General features: G+C 32.8%; 1 protein-coding gene across 11 annotated transcripts in view; it reads right to left on the bottom strand.

The window, feature by feature from the left end:
• LOC145241378 (G-protein coupled receptor dmsr-1-like) overlaps nucleotides 1-16,098 on the bottom strand; it is a 921,194-nt gene that overhangs the window by 469,751 nt on the left and 435,345 nt on the right. For 9 of the 11 annotated variants that reach the window (XM_080104266.1, XM_080104270.1, XM_080104264.1 and 6 more), the window contains one exon: nucleotides 15,638-15,838. The exons of the other annotated variants lie outside the window; for them this stretch is intronic. The gene's annotated coding sequence lies outside the window, so the exon portion shown is untranslated. The remainder of the gene's footprint in view (nucleotides 1-15,637; nucleotides 15,839-16,098) is intronic. 11 annotated transcript variants of the gene reach the window in all.

Genomic DNA, 16,098 nt, shown 5'->3' with positions numbered 1-16,098 from the left:
AAACGTGGTTTACATTTTTGAAAGTGGTGGGGATAAGCTTCCGCTGGACAAGGCCGGTTTAGGTGTACTGTTCGTAATAATAATAATAATAATAATAATAATAATAATAATAATAACGATAAAAATATAAATAAATAGTGAGTATGCGAGAAAGAAGGATACAAGGGATGAAGAAGTGAATTATATGAAGAAGGACAATAAGTTATATAATAATGACAGTAAGAGAGGGAAGAGGAAGTATATAAAAAGAAAAAAAGAGAGGAGAAAGGTTAGAAGAAAATAATGAAGTGAAAAAAAAAGAAGTGATAAAACGAAAATCACAATAAATGGACGACGACGTATAAAAGGTAAATAAAAAATGGCAAAGAGAATGTGAGAATGATTCAACAAAACAAGAATGCGAGAAAGCGCATAAGACAAAATAATACTCGATGTAGAAAAGGAAAAATAGGATGAAAAAATAGAAGGAAATGGAAGAAAAAATGTAGAAGAAAAAGAAGCAGAATGAAGAGGGGGAACGAAAAATGATGATGATGATGATGATGATGATGATGATGATGATGAACAGTCGATAGAGAGACCGGAAGAATAAAAGGCATTGCAGCGTAATAAGATATTAAAGATAAAAACTATACTAGAATACAGATAGAAATATGAGGTAGAAAAAACATATAATAATAGAAAAGTTGAAGCCAGTGAAGGTGACTCAGATATAAGGCTCCTTCAGTCTCTGGCAGACTATGGACACCCATGTAGGGGTGCCTGTGCGTGAAATTCTTGGTGGCAGGAGGTGCGCACTCTCCAACCACATCTCTCATGGGTCGACATTGTTAAATACCCGTGGCAAGTGCAGTGTATATACAGAACGACTGGGAACAAACTTCGAGATAAGGGAGTGCACATACAGCGCCTAGAATTCCCAAATGGTCAACCATCTGGTATTAGCCAGGCTCAACGTTGCTTAACTTCGGTGATCTGACGAGAAGCTGTGTGTCAACACCATTATGCCGTATATAGGTCAGAATTGAAGTGAAATAAACGATGATAATAGTATGAGCAGTAAATGGGATCAAGGGAAATTAAGATATAATAGTAGTTAGAAAGAAACTAACGAAGAAAAGACAAAAAAGAATAAAAAGAGCGAATATGAGGAGGAGAAGAAGAACGGAAGAAGAACGGGAGCGACGAATGAAATGTAATATAATTACAATTTTCAATCTGAAAGCTTATTGTAAAAGCAAATTTTGAAAGTTTCATCTATTCACGAATAGATATATTCGGCTAGTAATATAATACATGTTTATAATAATAAAGTAGTTTAAATTTAAAAACAGCAAAATTGTAGAAAACTTTAGATGGAATGTGAAAAGGTATCAAAGTAGATGTTTTGCTTCTTAACGGGTACAATATTTGGAAGTACATTATCTGCATATCGATTTTCTTTTATTAGGGCGTATCTTTGGAAAGTTTTACAATAAATATGCCAGGGAATTCGTGAAAAAGCATTATTACTAATACTGTAAGGCAACCGATTATATTTGTTTTTGAATTACTTTGAAAATTGTCAATATGTTACGCCATAAAAAAGAAATTGTTCGACCGCACTATTGTCTCGGGATTTTAGACATAATTTCGTCCCCTAGGTTTCAAACATAAGCTGGAATAAAAATGATGTCTTTTGTTAACTTGTATAGATGTGAACATCATTTTTTATAACAACTACCGATCTTAACCAGCCTCTTAACCAAATTTTCCAAGGATGTGAGAAGCAAATGAGGCTCACTCTTACATTTCGGAATCTATAAAATATCTCATATACAGTTCAATAGACTGGGCATGCATATATAAATATATTTCGATTCTTAAATGCATACTTAAGAAATTCGACGTTAATTTCATTATATCACATTTATCTAGTCAAGATGTGTAAATACAAGCGATCTTGGAATTTAAAAAAGATCAAACTTCATTATGTAGATTAAATAGTAGCTCATGTTTTATAATACAAACACAATCCTCCTTCTCCTCCTCCTCCTCCTCCTTCATCATCTGTTACAACGACTTATCACAAATATCGTGGTCTTTTAAATTTTACTTACTTACTAGGAGTTCTCATACGACCATTATCAATGATTAATGGCTAAAATAACCGACGTTGACTTCTGTAATCTGGTTGACGTCAAATGTACATATGTCTAGAAATATCTAATTCTTTCAATAACTTTTGCGAGTGAGTTAGCGTTATTGAAACGGCTTTTTGACCTGGAGATATTTCTGGCAACGACCATTATTATTATTATTTCTTTTTTCACATTCTGTGTCTGACTGTTGGTATTTCTGACATTATACTGTAAGGCGAATCATAGCAAATTACCATAGGCTACCGACCTCTCCTTTTTGTATTCTTCCGTTACTTTCTGCAATATTCTGCCGATTCGCAACAAGCCAGTTTCCTGAAGTACTCTAACATTGCAATGGATTCCACTTTTCTCAACCAACTTGGCAAATCTTTTTGTCACATTTCCCATTTCAATAGTGAAACTCATACCTTCTGCAATTATAACAATGCTTTTTCTACCTCCCTCTTCAAGTCTTGGTACTTTTCGATTTCACCTGTTCTTTTCCTTCAATATTCATATCAGCTGGCACTGCTATATCAGTGATTATTGCCTGGTGTATTTTTTTACAACACTTGGTCTCCTTGTTTTAATAACATTATCACATCCTTCGAGACAAGATCACAGTGTAGTAATCGTTCTGAGGATACACTTCACATTTTCTGTTCTCGGAGAACTCCTTCATGACTGGGGCAATTAAAAAGTTGTTACTATCTAGAGTGCCCCATTTTGGGGAGCTGTATTTTCCCCAGATTCAAAACCGCCTTTGTGTCTAACTCTGCATTCGTGGGGAGGCAAGTGTCACATGGCTATTTATATCACACAATGATTACATATAATCATCCTCTTCCACTTCTTTTAGGGACATGGTCCTACTATTTTTGACATCTTTCCTTGCATATACCTCAATGGGCCTTTCTCGCAAAATTGGCCTGCCGTCTAATTTATTCGTCTTTAGTATATTTCCCACAACTAGTGACGACGTTATGTAATTTGCCTTACTTCTACCCATATAGTCGTGATACTGGACTTCATATTTGGCATTCTTTATCCTGAACACTTGGTTATGTGCAACACTTCTTATCCAACCTCCATTTTTACAGCCATGACCGAGATCATTTTCTTATCCGATGATTTTGATTACTACTTAATTGGCCATGCATTTTCAATTCAGTTTTCTTTCCCTTTTTTAAATTATTGCCTTAAATTCTATATTCCTTACTAGTTTGCTCTCTTTCAATGTTTCTAATTTTGATACAATATTTATAAGCTTCTTCTTTAAAGATGTAAACTTTCAGACTATTTTCTTATTCATTTGCACGTCATTCTACACCTATTATTCCTTTTTCACCTCCCATTTTTACATATTATCTATTCACACCACTTTTTAAGTGAATAGCTCCATTGCCATCTTTTGTCTTGTCTTCCTATCAATAGATTCTTGCTCGTTTTTTTTCCAATTAAGCAATACTTGTCTCATGTTTTTTTTTCTGCTGATATTTTGTTTTTATTCTTCAATCCTGACCTGAGAACTAATTTTAGTTCTCTCTTTTTTCTTTTTCTATTATTGTTGTTTTTTTTTATTTCACCATCTTCTCTGTATGGATGGATCTTCTATCTATATGGATGACTCTCGTCTTGGGGAAGCTCCATGTTTTGACAAGCTGCTGGGTTTAAAAATCTAAAATGGAACCCATATATGAAATCTTTATTTATTTATGGATGACTGAAAATACACTTTTCAGTCATCCATAAATAAATAAAAAAATCATGCCAGGGACGCTGGGAAAATGGTGGGATCCTCCTACCGCTCCAGAAGATATCTCACTACTGATGCAATTCTCTATCTGTATAAAAGCCAAGTACGTCCAAGGATGGAGTACTGCTGCCATATCTGGGCAGGAGCTGCTAAAAACAGCCTATCCTGCCTTGACAGAGTACAAAATAGACTTTGTGGTTTAGTGGGGAATGCCCTTTTCTCTTCCCTGCAACCTCTCTCCCAGAGAAGAAACGTTGCAAGCCTTTGTTTTATCACTATTTCCATAACAGGTGCTCGTCTGAGCTCCAATCCCTCGTCCCCCCTCGCCAATCTTTCACGAGATACACCCGTCTGGCTGAAACTACTGTCAATAATTTTCACACTCTTTATCTGTGTCTAAATCCAAACGTAGATTCCATGGGCAAAGCTTCTTTCTTAGAACTGCACGCCAGTGGAACTCTCTGCCGCTTGCCTGTTTCCCACCTGACTACAACTTGGACGTCTTCAAGTCCAACATAAACAAACTCCTGACAAACCGCCCCCTTAAGTAAGACACTCTATCAAAACCCCCAATACTAATGATTACCACAGTGCTATCTCATTGATTACTGTACACGCAATAACCCTTACCCCTGAGTGGCCTTCGGGCCTTGGTAAGTGGTGATCCCCATGTAAAAAAAAAATCTTATCTAAATCTACAATTCCTAACATGACATACCCTTTTCTGCCATCTGTTTTATCATTTATTCATTTAATAAAATTATTTCGTTACTTTCAACAGTTTTCCCTTTTTCAATGTAAGAGGCGCCACACTTTTTCATGTCTAATTTCATACCTATATTGTTACTGAATATTTACAAACGCACATAACTGGTCTTTGCTCTTTGCATACACTGTTAAGTCATCGATAAATAATAAATGTTTTACCCGGTACCACGTTCCTTCACCAATCATAACATTACTTTACCTTTCATAATTTTATCGACAGGGATACCATACTAAAAACAAACAATACTGGAGACAAACTGTCCACGTGAAACATGTTTCCTATCACGAAAACTAGTACAAAATCTTCTCCATTTGATTTTAATGACACTTTTTATTATTTTAACTTCTATTACAACAAATCCCGCACATTCGGAGCTGTTCTAATTATTGGCATGTATTCTTTAGATTAGCTATTCGGAAGCAAACCATATGCTTTGCGGCAATCTATCTGTAATAGACTTAAATTGTGAATATTCTATTACAATCCCGATGTATTATCAATAAACAATTGATCCTTGGTCACTCTATTACTTCGTCCTCATCCCTGTTTTTTGTAAGGTCTCTTGCTGTAGCTGATATTGGTAAATCTCATCTGTCATAGTGTCTGTCAGCAGTTTACACATCAGTGCAAGGCAGGTAATGAGCTTATAGTAATCTACCGCAGTGCATTTGGTGTATCGTTCTGGCTGAGCACTGTTCTTGATCTTGTGCTCCATTAAGGAATTACATATCCCATAAACATTTCGTCAATTCTATATTCAGTTCATCTATGATGGTTATAAATATTTTTAATTAATACTTCTATAGACTATCTGCTCCGGGAGCCTTCAAATTTAGAATATTTTAACATCGTTTACTCACGTTTACCTTGGCCACTCTGACTTCATCTTCAGGTTGATTGTAATACACCTTTAAACACATAATTCCATCTACCTTACAGAAGATATTATGCGAGTTTTCTCTGCTTAATCGTTATTTTAATGGCAAGTGCTCGACTGAGCTTAAATCTATGCCCCCCTTAGCCAAACTCTCACAAGAAACACTCGTCTAGCTCAAAACACTATCAATAATTCCCCCCACTCTTTATCTGTGCCTAAACCTAAAGGCAGATTCCATGAACAACGCTTCTTTCTTAGAACTGAACGTCTGTGGAATTGTCTTCCGTTCTCCTGCTTCTCAAGCTGACTAGAATATTGTTGTCCTCAAGTCCAACGTAAACAAGTTCTTGATATGCCGTTCCACTTAAGTTAACAAATTTACCGAATTTCCATTACTAACGATTACTATATTGTCTAATTTACTACTGTACACTCTGAACTCTTATCCTACAGTGGTCTCTGGGCCTTGATACGTGGTTATGTCTATATAAAAAACAAACTTTTATTTAATTCTTAAAATATTGTAACTGGAATGCACTTCTATTTTAGGTCTTTTCTACACTCCACTTACCACTGAAAAACTGGGTGCACTCTTCTGACTTTCATACTTCATTTACGTAATTTAACCTTCTATTAAGTCATTCGTAAAACTTCTCTTGGCATAGACTAAACAAATTATTCTCTCCAAACTGGCTGCATATGTTTTTATATATCTTCAATTTTGCCCTTTTTGCTGGCATTCTATGTTTCAGCCCCTCTTGGATAGATTTAATTCCCTTTCTTTTCACTTTGTACTAATCATCCATATGTCTTTAAATTTTCCTCATTTCTCTCACACACAATTATCCTCTCAACCATCTTTCAAGTGATTTCCCATCAGTTCTCAATATTTTGTCATGTTTTGTAATTCTTTTCTACTTGAGTTATTTTATATTTCGGCGTTTACCTCTTTTCAATATGAATTTTTCCGCAAACCAAGCACTTGTTTCTACGATTAAATTTTGTGATGATCCTGCATTTAATATACACTGTTTGCGTCATTTACTATTTCTATCTGTGTCTTCAGATTTTTTTGTCTAGTGTTTTAAACATAACTCCATCATTTAGTTTTCTATCTAATATAATCTAGCCTCTGTTTCCTATATATTTCACATCGCTTTATCCACATTTATCATTATTCTTTATTATTTCTTCATCAGTCGGCACATGTTCGTTTACCGTATCATCCTCCATTACTCTAGCATTCAACGATCTTTTTGCTTGTCTCAAACTACTGCTCTGATAGGCATCCACTTTTCTGTATTGATCTTGTCTGATCATACACCCGTTGATTGGTTGAGTCAAACGTTTCCCGTTCTCTTCATCCTTCAAACGGACGCTTTCTGTACCCCCTGGTAGGCTTTCTATTTTAAGCATAAGAATTGCTTTTCAATCTCTTTACTACATTCAAGCAGTAGCGGGATGAAGACCAGGCTCTCGCCGTAGTTCTAAGATGCATCTGCCGAACGTGTGGCCCCTTCACTTTGAGACACCGATTAAGGCATTATTCTCCATACTTTGATTTGACACTTCATTAAAAAAAAATGAGTGAATTTACAGTTACGCAACTAACGGTGATTTTAATTCTTCTTCTTCTTCTTCTTCTTCTTCTTCTTCTTCTTCTTATTATTATTATTATTATTAGTAGTAGTAGTAGTAGCAGCATTTTTTTACTACAATTATTACAAAACTTTTTATTAGTAATTACTCATTGATTTTAATATTTGGTCTTCCGTGAACTCTGGAAAACTATGAAAACCAGATTTGAAGCATTGGTTGCTATTTTTGATTACTGTTATAAATGACTGTGTGTTGTCGCATCAGCTTTTCACTATTAAATTTTCGCTTAAAAGTATGATAATTGCAGCTGAATTTGAGTGGTAATAATTTGCGTGAAGATCCAATTACTTGTATCACGATTTCAGTATAGATTTTACTTGCCTTCTCATTATTTCAATTTCATATTGACCCTTAACGGCGATTGTGAAACCATGGAATGAAAGGATGTGGAGGGGAATTTATGATACTATAGGAATGTCATGTTAATTCGATTGGTATAATTTTACTTCTAAAAGTGTTTCTTTTATTTCTGCTTCAAAATACTTATGTTGGATCGGCATGGCACGGTTATCATAATTGGTTCAAAACTCGATAATATTTCAGAACATTTTAATTGTTTCATCTGTAGTTTGTGTTGTATGGTTTTGTTTTCAGTTTTAATTTTTCGGAATAATTATGAAAATATAAAAGTGCACATTTAAAAAAAAATATTCCACTATGGATACATATGCACAACCACCTGCAAAATAGAAAATAAAATGCAAAAACGCGATTAAGGCATTTGACTAAATGTACAAATAAAGAAAATCCATAAAAGCCAACAAATTCCAAAGGAGTATAGTAGTGTAAACTATTAGGCCATAAGATATCATCAAATTGTATTAATTGGGATAGCAATTTATCGTATTATATATCTATATATGTTTAAAGTTAAAATGTCTGTGTGTCTGTGTGTTCCTCTGTCTGTGTACATTTCCCTACCAAATAACTCTGTCAATTCTCGGTATACAGACTCAAAATTTGACATACGGGGAATTGAGATTTGCGAAAATCTTTTAATCGGGTTCTGGCAAGATATTTTGCTGTTAAGGGGCCAATGTTCAACGTTTTGACCTTCGAGAACTTTACCAAACTCCTATGCCAATTTTGGGTCTAAATACTTGAAATTTTAGATATAGATTCCTTACCCATGGATGTAACTTTATAATTTAATTTGACCCCAAACCAATAAATGCTAAGGGATCATAATTGGGATCAAAGTTAAAATAATTACATAGCCAATTTTTAGTAAAAACGTGTGAAATTTTACATAAAGTTTATTGAGCAATAGGGCAAGCATTTTAACCGTTTTTTGTCCGAAAAATTGTTGCCAAGGGGTCAAAGTTCAAAAGATTGAACCATTGCGATCTCCAGCAAACTATTAATCTAATTTTGTGTCTAAACATTTTAAATTGTACATAAAGTGTAGTCAGCCATGTAACAAGCTTTTTAATCAGTTTTTTGGATAAAAATATAGCTGCCAATATGTCAGAGGTGAAAGAGTTGATCTTTGCAGGTTCTACCAAATTCCTCCGCCAATTTTGGGACAAACAATTGAAATTTACTTGGACATGGGTTAAACATTTTAATTTGATTTGAGACCAAAATAACAAAATAATAAATGTTAAGGGATCAAAATTGGGGTCAAAGTTTTTAAAAAAATTGACATCAGCTGTTTCTACCAACTTTTCTCTATGGTAGTTAAGGAAGCCTATTATATAGAAATGCATTATAGTACATATTCATACTTTTTAATATATACATATGCACATCAAATTATGAAGCGCACATAAGGGATTGGCAAAGCCGGGTGGACTGCTTGAAAGATATTAAGGTAATCCAGTCATCAAATTATTTCCCTTGGCGGATGCAATGTCTGACAGTTTGTGAATTCAATAACACGCAAGAACTTCTTCCTAAGAAAGACACTTGCTTAAGCTGGCCAGGACCAGTCTTTGGGGAGTAACGCGCATTCCAAAAATGAAGAAACATCGGAGAAAACATGTTCCTCTCCAAATAGTGTACAGACAGTAGCTTATATTGCGTATGCTATGTGTAATACTTTTTTAATAGGGAACATAGATAATGTATTCATGAAATGTTGGTTGGCAAAGCAATGAGTCTATTCGCAAGGCAAAATAAAAGAAATTACAAATAGATCTAACGAGTTATGTTTGAAATAACTCCTGATGGTAGAAGTCATGTATTGTTTCCGATTCCGATGTAATTAAGGATTACATTCTAAATTAAAATTTCGAAAGTAATGCGGATTCCGATTTTTTTAAAATCTCTAGATATTAATCTATAGATTCATTGTTTTTGTTGTTTATGCATTTAAAAAAAATCTATTAAAAACTCATGTAACATGTGCATATATTCAGGCAGACGTAAAAATATTCCAGTGGTGGTGAGGGGTGATCAAGTGATATTACTTTTATTAGTAATTCAAACGCAATAAATGTTTCTAATTATTATAAGCTGTATCAATACTAGAAATTAAAATTTGAAAATAAAACAGACAAAAATAATAATTAAAAGAATCATATCTGATATCGCAAAATACGCTAAGAATTTCTGAAATCCTGATACCAATAGAAAGACACGAAAAATGTTCCGAAGTTTGAGATTCTCAATCCGATTAATCGTCCAACCACTCACCCTAAATCTGACAAAAACCCTGTGATTGTATCTTCTACATTGAACATATATTCTTAAGTAAACCACACAAGCAGATCATTCATAAAAAAGCAACACTAATAATATAAGATAGATTTTCTAATAATAGTTTGACACATTTATCTGGCGCTCCTCAATAATCGATTTTTTTTAAATCAAAGAATTACTACAATTGTTTTAGTTTTTCAGTTTTTATCTTGTTTAATGCCTTCGGCAAATTTAGATTCACATCAAAGCTAACGCTAAATAGAACCGCACACACACACACACATATATATATATATATATACACGGATATTTTAAAGGAATTATAGCTTGTATGAAGGACATATTAAATATGAATATGCTATATGTCTACATATCTTAATATATTCGTACTATTTCCTTATTTAATTACTTGCCTGTTCTCAGAGTCCATCAATGAGTTTAAAAATAAGTTATATTTACCAAATATATTGTTATCATTGCCTCTCACCAAATATATAGAATTATATCACGTTGGGCAACGTTTTAATCGTACTTGATACTAACTGAAACGTATTTCATTTATTTTGCTGATTTTAAAGTTTAAGGATTATAGATATTTAAAAATAAATTAAATTATATACAGGATTGCAAATTTGCGAGTTGGAATATTGTTGCAATTGTGATCATTTTGACTTTACGAGAATATAGACTTCGTTTTGAAACTTTAAAATATAATTTTACCAATATTTATCTCATAAAATGTCACTCTACTTAAACTCCTTCTAATCTAATTAACATAATGCACTATTAATTCCAAGTCACTATCGTGTATGTATAAATCTTTAAAATGGTACATATAAGTATAAATAATGTTAAAGGAATAGAGTAGCCCTGTGATCGTAAAGATTTTTCCAGGATATAGACTTTGTTTTGAAAATTTAAATGTAATAATTGTACTGATATGTATCTTATATAACGTCACTCTACTAAAACCCCTTCCAATCAAATTAATAAGATACATTATTTAGCATAAGACACTAAAGCCGGATCTTATGAAATGATGCATAAATAGGAGTTAAGGAAAAAGCACAAAAAAACTATTAATTAAACCTACTTTTTTAAATAATGATTCCATTAAAACATATAGAACATTTTGGAAATTTCGAATGATAAGTACACAAGATTTAATTTAAAAGAATGAATGTGAAAGGACAGAGTGTATGAAATAAAAAAAACATAGATCACAAACTGTAGCGTTTTTAATTCACGAAACTACTTTATCTGGAGACGCCTCTGAACAGTATTTATATTATATTTAATCTGGCGTCATCTTACTTCGTAACCATGATAACAAAATGAGAAAGTACGAAGCATAAGTTGCAGAACAGGATAGGAAAGTCATAAGCATGATTAAATCGGCTTTGGAAGAAAAGCACTACTCTCAGGTCTGAATTAGTATTTCGGATCAGCAATGCAATATCCGCACTGCTATATTAAAGAAACTTGATCCAAAGGAAAGAAACTATATGCGTGTTCAGTCTCAGCGTTTAAGAAAGAACACCTGGATAAAATGAAGTGATTTAATTATCAATCAAGCAGGCAGATTTCGCACTAACCAGCAGGCTAAATCGTCAATAATTAAAAAAAAAAACTTAGGATGGTCCGGGCATACAATAAGATAATCCCGAGAGATAAATGCAATCCAAAAGCTCAAATGGGCATCTGATGGAAAATAGAAAGGAGGGAGACCAAAAATGAAGTGGAAACAGTTGATTACAACAAGAACAAAAATGTGTTGGTACGATGTGGATTTATTCACAGATAAACAACGATGACATACTTCGATTGCTTCGTACGGCACATAATACAGAAGTTCCAATGCCTAAGTTTAAGTGGTCTTAAAGAGGCACTTATTAAGACAAGTGACAAAAACGAATTTCATAACTAATAAAACATTTACGGAAATGAGAGAGAACAAATGTGTAATTCATTATTATGGGGAAGAACAAAGGAAAGTTTGTGGCAGAAAATGTAAAACTAAAAAGAAAAGTAATTAACGAATCTTGGAATACATGTGGAAAACAAATATTTCTTATGAAGATTGTTGACATAAACAATAATCTGATTGTGTTACTAAAATACCTCGACGAAGAGAATGACATACGTAAGACCAATACACATCGGAGCCTGTTCGTGAACTCGGATAAGGACTTGCCTTGATTTAACTGGCTTTGTAATATATTGTTAACATTCAAAACTTTAATATTGGATAACAAATCAGTAACATTTAGGCACTGATTTAGTGATTTTTTAAAAACACAAAAAGCACATTTCTGCTATTTAAATAGTTAACTTAGATTTCCCCCTCTCAACATATTTAAACATTGTCTTTAAATACTTAGAAAAATACACTGGAATTCGTTTCTTACAAAATGAAAAAAAAAACGAAGATACCGATCACATATTCAATGAAAATATCCAACAAACTATACACAAAGATATTTTATTTCGATTTATTTATTTTCCTTTGGGTGAAGTGGGTTTTCTTTTCTTGTTTTCTTTTATTGCGTCTGCGCAGATTTTAATACATTCTTGTGAAAATATTTTCGACATGGGAAGATATGTAACAGAACCGTTTATGCGTGTATAGCAGCAGCAGCAGCAGCAGCGATATATCACATATGCAAATGACCATGCAGTCTCACGAAATGATATAAAAGTGAAGGAAAATAAAAGGAAAAAACATTGAAGGGATTTGGAACCACGTAAATAGATGGCAGTGAGGCGATGAAAATGTCGGCGAGAGAGATTGGGAAAATACGGGACGTAAGCAGTCGTGTTGACGCAGAAAGAACGTACTCGACACAACAGAGTTTTGTTAACAACATGGGGAAGGAGGAAATTTTTAAAACAAAAAAACAGTGGTAGTTTCGAACGTACTAGGAATAATTGCTTTATATATCAACTAAATAAATAACCAAGTTGGATTTCTGTATGTTTTTATTATGTTACTGTCTTTGAATATACGGCGTGTAACCCGTTTCAATGTAATGGTATCGTCGAAAAAGTTAGCGAAAACGTTAAACTATATAAGAATTTAAGGTTAACTTTGGAGGTGACTAGCCTGGGTTTCGACGTTGTCCCGGTGTTAGGGTGTGTGTGTTGAGCAAAAAGGAAAATAAAAGTGTTAGTAGACAGGAAGGCTCGAACCCGTACCGCGAATGAGGAAAAGGAAGTGAGAAAAAAACGTGACGCATTAGCTGTAGCGCCAATCGCAAAACCAGAAGTGACGTGGGTTTTTATATCGGCCAAAAAAGCGCCCTCTCCCTGTAGAAAAGTGTCCAGTTGAGGGTAAAGGAATTAATGTTGTGGCCAGTTTTTTTTATATTGTCGTCCGAAAGGTAAGGCTTCAAAATGATGTCAATCTTGTGAAAATCCGTCGGATTTGTCGGAAGGTTTTCGAGACATGCATACATACATACATACATACATACATACATACAGACATTCATCTAAACAGACAGGTGAGATTTATATTATAGATGATTAATTAGTGCAGTGTTAATTATAGTTGTTTTTATTTCATCAAGAGTTCAGGATGTACACATTTCATATATCACTTCAAATAAAATATAAAGCATATATAATGTTAATTATAATATAAAATTCTGAATATATTTACACAACCTACATATGTATAATTAAAAAAACAACTGTGTTTGTATATATGTTTAAGTGGTTTACTCATTTAAAATTGCTTTGAGGCTTCACGACTCACTCATTTTGCAGCCACATTTGAAGAAAAAGTACAGTTATTAGTCCACTTTCTCAGCTGTATTTGGAAAAGAACATTTGTTCGTTCATGAAAACACAACTATTAAAAAATATACTGTTGTTCAAAAGTCGTCAGAACAAGTAAGGAATGGGAGAAACGGTTTCTACGGATTAGCTTTTGGTTACCATAACAACAATGATGTTTTAACGATTTCTCTTGAGTGGCTGTTGGTTAGCATAGCAAATTTTTGTAGTCAACACCTTCATAAATCATAATCGGAATGTCGTTCGCATGCCATCTTATTTGGGTTATATATAGAAAGTAAACAGTAGTGATGCTCTTTACCGTTTATCTTTCCGTTATGACGTCGCCTGTTTATATGCATTCTCTACTTTTGTCCTTTCTTTCTGTAAATTTACTTATTTACGTCTTTTATTTGATTTGTTAACCACTTAAAGAAGTAAGCAACAATTCTATGGGTTGCTGACAATGCATATTATATTGGATACAAAAAAGAAACCATAATTACAAAGCAAAGCCTGGAAAATCATGGATTACATAGCAAATGCGAGCATAAAAAGTAATAGGGTAAAGATAAAATAAGACCTGCAAGAGGATTAATTCATAAAACCGAAAAAGAAAAATACAAGCTATTCTAATAAAAATATAATAAATTCATATCTTAAAATATTACAACATTAAAATAATAAAAAATCAATTTACCATTATATATAAATTATTATTGTTTACATATTTTAAGTAATATTTTTTTACTAAAATATATTGTCTTTCTTTCTCCAGTTTTAACAACTTGTCCTTTTACTTTTCTAAGTTTTATCTTAACGAAATTACTCTTAATGCTCGCTTTTTCCTGTGTAAGATATATGTATGTGCATGTAAACACACACACACCCACACACTCACACACACACACACATATATATATATATCATCTCTCTCTCTCTCTCTCTCTCTCTATATATATATATATATATATATATATATATATATATATATATATATATATATATAGATGCTATACATAGGTATGCTTGTATAGGAGAAATGCTTTAAAGACACACAGAAACACACACACACACATATATATAGGTATGTGTATAATAGAATAATAAAATCCTCCAAAAATGCTACTGAATTCTGGAAATGATGGTTAAGTAGATCAAATTGCATACTGATCTGGGATATTAAATTGTGTGAATAGAATGCTGAGCTTATTTAATCATGTATAATATATATAATTATATATATATATATAATTATATATATATATATACATATATACCTATTTATATGAATAAATATGTATTATATCTATAAATATAATATATGATGTATTATAATATGTATAGATACATATATATGTATATAAATATATTAAAAAATATATATATATATATATATTGTTTTCAAAATATAATTATTCACTGTCACGTGCTTCGTCGTCTACGACTCATCAGACGGCTTGAATCCAACTAGATTTGAAATACAAACACATATATATATATATATATAAATATATCATAAAAAATATATATTTATGCATATATATATATATTATATGATATATATCACAAGAAAATATAAATGCTTTGACCAAGGCCTTACTCCGACATTAGGTAAAATTGATTTGATTATGAAAAGTTTGTTGAGAAAACCATATTTTGCTATTATAATTATGAAAAACTGCTCAATATTTATAGTATAGCAAGTGTGGCAAAATCGAAATTCATGTCGACCCTTGCGACGCTGGGTACATCTGCTTGAGATTACTCTATAAATATTAATTCTTTAATATTTATAATACACTGTAGTTTTACCATCTAACCATTTGGGTGAATTTGATTGTAATATATATATATATATATATATATATATATATATATATATATATATATATATATATATATATATATATATATACTAATGTCTTTTTGTCGTTTTTTCGGGGGGGGTTTATTGCGCAAATTTAAAACTGTTTGGTTCGTAATGCTTTATGCGGCAATTGAAATATTTTAAAGAAATTAATCGTATTTCTTACCTTATGTGTGCATCAAATTCTTATATTTCTTTTTAAACATGTGATATGTATTTTGTATCGGTGGCAGCAGCTGTGGAATTGTTGTCTTTTGCACGTCAACTCAACATACAAGGTAAGCAACGGATCGCGTGTGGTTGTCTATTGTCTTCAAGCCATGTTAAATATCGCAAAGCCGTCAGATTGCATTGTCCTCGTCTCTTTCTGAAAGACAAGATAAAACCCGATTAGTCAGCAAATTAATCGCTATTGACTCGCTTTCTCTATAATCGTATCGATTTCTTGTCTTTGTGGGTTTTTTCTTCGGGCTAAATATCCTCTCTCGGCATAAAGGTCGAACTGTCTCTTATTATTGGATCTGGATATGTTTGGCCTCCTGACGACAGCTAAATCCAAATCTCATCCCTCGCATGAACGATCGGAAAAACCACCGCATTTATCCTCCCCCAGTAAAGAACCGATAA

Source organism: Euprymna scolopes, chromosome 20, assembly GCF_053919585.1.
Source record: "Euprymna scolopes isolate OS-2025 chromosome 20, ASM5391958v1, whole genome shotgun sequence".
Classification (NCBI taxonomy): Eukaryota; Metazoa; Mollusca; class Cephalopoda; order Sepiida; family Sepiolidae; genus Euprymna; species Euprymna scolopes.
Note: the sequence above shows the minus strand (reverse complement) of the source record. Positions and strands in the feature narration are given on the sequence as shown.